The sequence below is a fragment of the Camellia sinensis genome, chromosome 10 (genome assembly GCF_055761805.1).
Source record: "Camellia sinensis isolate YWXY chromosome 10, ASM5576180v1, whole genome shotgun sequence".
In the NCBI taxonomy this organism is placed as follows: Eukaryota; Viridiplantae; Streptophyta; class Magnoliopsida; order Ericales; family Theaceae; genus Camellia; species Camellia sinensis.
The window spans coordinates 120,988,937-120,994,351 of NC_138970.1; positions in this window are offsets into that span (position 1 = coordinate 120,988,937).

The window sequence follows — 5,415 nt, forward strand, 5'->3', positions numbered from 1 at the left end:
ATTATTTCCCCTATGTTTGACAGTGGCTGTAGGATTTTTTTTTAAATTACGGAATCGGTGTGTGATGTGTTGGATGTTGTATTACTTTGTATGCAGCAGGCACGCTATTTATAAATGTGTTGGATGTTTTCTTTTCGTTCCCTTATAAATGTGTTTCGATTCCTGGGTTTTAAGGGATGCTAACAAAGGAGCTTACTGAATAGTGATGACCCACCTTTTATGAGTGTGTTGTATATCTGTGGTCTATGCATGAGTTGGGTTTACAGTTATGGTTTGAACTGTAAATTTTATTGAATACACATTCATGAGCAGAGCAACTGAAAGAACATGGCTATTCAGAGTTGTAAATGAGGATTCTAACTTCATGTTTAAGAGATGTCATTTGCCCCAACTCGGCAAGACTATTGATCTTACAGGACTTTACAGATTGACAACACAGAGCATTGGGGAAGTTTTGCGGTGGTGCTCTTAGATTAACATGTGAATCCAGAGCAAACGCATTTTGATCTGATTTTTGCATTGGAATTTGACAAGAACACTTGTTTTTTGAACTCGTCAAGTTTTTAACCTTCAGCTGTCCAATATGTGATGCTGTGTTCCGGAGATGTTTTCAAGGAAAAACTGTTAAATTAATTGAAAATTTTCAGAGAATTCAACTTTAAGGCAGATGTGTTAATTTTAATTGGAACTGTTAATGGATAGAGCTTTCTTAATAATGAAATTCAATCCTTTGTAGTCTGTAAAAAATTAAAAATGACAATTAGAAATGAAAGAAATATTTGTAAAAACGTGCTTCTTAAAAAATTAAAATATTCACACAAAAATAAGAAAAATGTACTAGTAATTTTGGTTTTATTTTTTTTGTATGTTTAGTATTAGTTAATTTTTTTTAGAAAAATTGACAAATATTATATTTTTAAAGTGTATTTGTATTAGGTGTGTTTACAAATTTAAAAAAAATGTAAAAAAGATGATAATAATGGATGTAAGTGTAAAAAATATACATACATTTTCAGACAATAATGGAACTGACAGAGGGAGCCGTAGGCAGATGGTCTGGTGCTAAAATTGTACCTAAAGATTTACCCAAAGATTGTTGTGAACTTCCTTCAATATTGTCCATTTGTGAGACTTGGACAGATGCTACAATTGTAGACCATAGGTTTTTCATGGCAGGTTGTCTTTTTTTTTTTTTTGTAATGGATGTACCCCTCACCTGACTTCTTAGTTCACGTGAACACTGTTGTGCTTATGGGAATCTGGACGTGTAAAAATTACATTTTCAGTCAATATATGCGTACCCTGTATATGATGGACAGCTTTTGTTATTTTACATTATTAAAATGTCCAGTTTATTATCATGGCAAAAATTAATATGCAAAATAGGTTTTTTTTTTTTTAATTAGGCAAGCTATCCAGTTTATTAGCATGGCTGCACAAAAGATTATTTTGTGGACATTATTAAAATGTTTTTTGGTTCCCACAAAAAAGAGAATCAAACGTGATGGCACCCTTGACAACACATAAAAAAGCTACGCATTTGTGTAAACATGGCCCCCACAACCTTGGCCATTATATTCTTCCCCTCTTGTCTATTTTTTTTCCTTCAAGAGTTCACAATGTGGTTTTCTCTCTGTCCCTCTCTCGACATCAACTTGAATTATTTTATTTGCTTGGAAGTTTTTGAAGTTGTTCACATTTTTCGCCAAACTCAAAAAACAAATGGCAAACGACGCAGGTCCGAGTCACTGCGTTGCACTTTCCATGCCCGCTCAGGAAGCTATCGATGAAATTGCGAGGGAAATGGTGGTCGAAACTGATCACAACTTGGTAGAAGCCTATAACAGTGGGGCAAGATATTATTACAACAATTATTACAAAGTCCCTAGAAATACGTCAATACTTTCGAGACGTTTATGGATGCTTGAGTTGTTTAATGGCCACCAGGGCCGGTTTGAAGATAATGTCAGTATGTCACAACCAGTGTTCTTGTTGTTATGCGATGCGCTTCACAGTTTCGAATTGACGTTGCCGGAGCGGGAGCATGGCGTTTCGCTAGAAGAGAAGGTAGCCATTTTTATTTGTGCGTTGCAGGGTCTATCTTGGAAACATTTGCAAGAACGGCTCCAACACTCAAAGGAGACATTGTCACGCAATTTTCATGAGGTAATGCAAGTTATGATACCGTTTACATCGGTTCATAGTAGGAGTCTTACGCCCGAACAAGTACAACAAGGGGGCCATCCACATTTACGGTCATAGCAGCGGTACCGGGCATTCAAGGTGACAATTTCCATAAACGTGCAAATTTTTTAAAGCTTACAAAAAAACCATGATGAGGCCAAAATAAAAGAGGCTATCAATCACCGTCGGCCCAATGGGTGGTATGTATGTCAAACAAAATTAAAAAACAAGTACTAAAATTTTAACATGAATAAAGTATAAAGAGTAGCAAAATAATTTATTCAAAAAGAATTGAAGTCAGCTTGTATATTTGATTTTAAGATAAATTATATTAACATCTGTCAAATAATGAACAAATTACCGTTAAACGTGTCAATTTTAAATAATTATTTTATTTTTTCTTCACAGTAGTTGTAATTTTGATGGTATTAATAGATGATGAAATTATTATATTATGGTTACATATTTTACATTTCAAACTCTGTTTAACAATAGTTACAAATTAGGTAAATTATAAATATACCTCATGGAATTTGCTTAAAAAACAAATTGTTTGCTGTGATTTTAAAAACCAGAACTACTCCTTCATTTAAAAAATTTATTTTCAACAGAATTAATTTGTCACAATAAAATTTATAATTGCTCTCCTATACATTCTATAAAATTACCTAAATTTAAATGAAACATATTTTTAACATTATTAAAAACTGTTAATTATAAATGATGATTTATTAATAAACTGTTTGACTAACAGATGTGCAATGGTATTACTAACTAACTTTTATATTTTAAAAACAGAACAATATAATTTTATAAAGTTGAAAGATTAATAATTGTAATTTTTTTTATTGGGAGAGATTTTTCTCAAGTCAAAAACCAATTACAGAATAATGTCGGGCTTCTATGGACTAATCAATCTCTAGCTTACATTGATTGTGCAAACTGTTCGATATATAGCGCTTGTTGAGTACTTATGTTAATTTGTTAAAAATTGGTGCGTTGCGTAGGACTGCATCGGTGCATTGGACGGGACGCACGTGATGGCTCATGTCTCGTAGGAGTACGCCACATCATACTATGGCCGGAAAGGCGTGCCGACACAGAATATAATTGCTGTATGCGACTTTAATTTGTGCTTCACATTTGTCTCTGCCGGTTGGGATGGGAGCATGCATGACAGCCGGGTTTTGCACTACGTGACAACCGAAGAGAAACATCGCTTCCCGCACCCCGCACCCCACACCAGGTACAAAATATTAAACTGAAATATGAATACGTAGAAACTATAAATATAAAAAATTTCAATGATGTATTTTGTTGGCAACAAAATTGTGAAAATTATTGTCTTTTTTTTATATTGTCAACAAAAGCAGTTGTCTAATGTAGTTTATTTTCCAAAATTCAAAATTTTTGCAAACAACTTAAAAAAATGAAACAAATGAAAATGAAAAGTTTTCAAAAATAATGAAGTGGTACATAAGAATGTGAAAATGAAAACGAGATGTTATAATTTATTATTTACAATAACTGAAAAAGTACTCCAAATAGAAATGCTGTTAATGAATTAGAAAGTAATTAGAAATATGTTTGCGTAATTGGAATTATAATTGTTCACAACAAAAGAACTTCACAATGAAATTATAATTGAAAACAAAATTGGGATGAGAACAATTTTTATTAATGAAAATGTAATTGTCATAAATTTTTTTTTTATTATAATTCACAAACAATGCTGTAATTGGGAATATAATTTTTGAGAACAAAAGGAATTGGGAGAAGGAGTAATTGAAAACAAAATTGGGAAAAAATTAATTTAGAAATAGAGAAATTATTCAACAAAAGAATTAATTATTAAAAAAAAAAATTACGAACCAATGCAAGTTAATTGAAGAATAATTTAAGTGGTACAGAATACTGTCAAATTGAAAATGAAATGAAACAAATTTTGCAGGAAAATACTATTTGGTGGATAGCGGTTACAGCAACAAGACAGGGTACCTAGCCCCCTACAAGGGGTATAGGTATCACCAAAATGCCCATCGAAATCGAACATCGCAGAATCAGTTCGAAATGTTCAACAAGGCACATTCGTCACTGCGTAGTTGTATTGAGCGGACATTCGGTGCCTGGAAGGCTAGGTGGGGGGCATTGCGGAATATGCAGAAGTTAAGTTTTTCTAATCAAGTTACGTTTGTATGTGCATCGATGGCGTTACATAACTTCATACGCTGACATAGCGAACTTGATGAGGTCATGATGGGTATCCCAGACAGTGGCGATTACGTGGCCCCCCAAATGCCCGACCACGACGAATACACACGGGTTGCTGATGTGATGGAGGAAGAGGACTCGGACCCTGCAATGGCCGCTGTAAGGGTAAACATTACTAACGCATTGGTACGGCAAGCACACCGGTAGGGGCGAATTGGAAATACAAGAATATTGGTTGAAGGTTGTTAATATCAGTAACTGAGATTCATATTTGTAAACACATTTGGTTTTAACAGTCTCATGTGTTTCGGAGCGTAGACATTTTCATAGTAGTGTATTTTTAAAGGAAGTATGTCCATTAATTAACTTGAATAAACATGGGGCAAGTTTTTGCAATATCTTTTATAATAATTTGTTCTCAACCTGGCTATGCCAAAAAATAATTTCTAGCCATTGGTCAGAAAAAAAACAAAACATAAAAAAGAAGAAGGAAAAAGCTAATGACTGGGCATGTACGTGGTTTATCTTTTTTTATTCACATGTTATGATATGCATTCCCGAAAATACAAAGCAGACCTATTCCACTCGGTTCCAATTTTCGGATAATAATGGAACAATTGCAACCTCTGCTTGAATAAAAAAATTTAATAATGAATACAAAAAGGAAAACAATGAAAAAAGAAGAAAATTCCATGACAAATGAAAAGAATACCAAAAAATGACAAAAAAGGAAAACAATAAACCAAAATTAATAATGTTAAAAGAGTAAAAAATAAAATGAAAATGTTAAAAGGAAAATAAAAAAAGGAAAAGAATAAAAAAAATTATTGACTAAAAAAGGAAAAGAAAAAAACCAAAATTAAAACGAACAGAATGGAAAAAAAAATTGAATAAAAAAACAAAAAGAACAAAAAATTAATAATGTCAAAAGGAAACGAATAAAAATTTAATAATGTTAAAAGGAAAAGAATAAAAAAATAATAATGTTAAAATGAGAAGAATACTGACAGAAATCCAAAA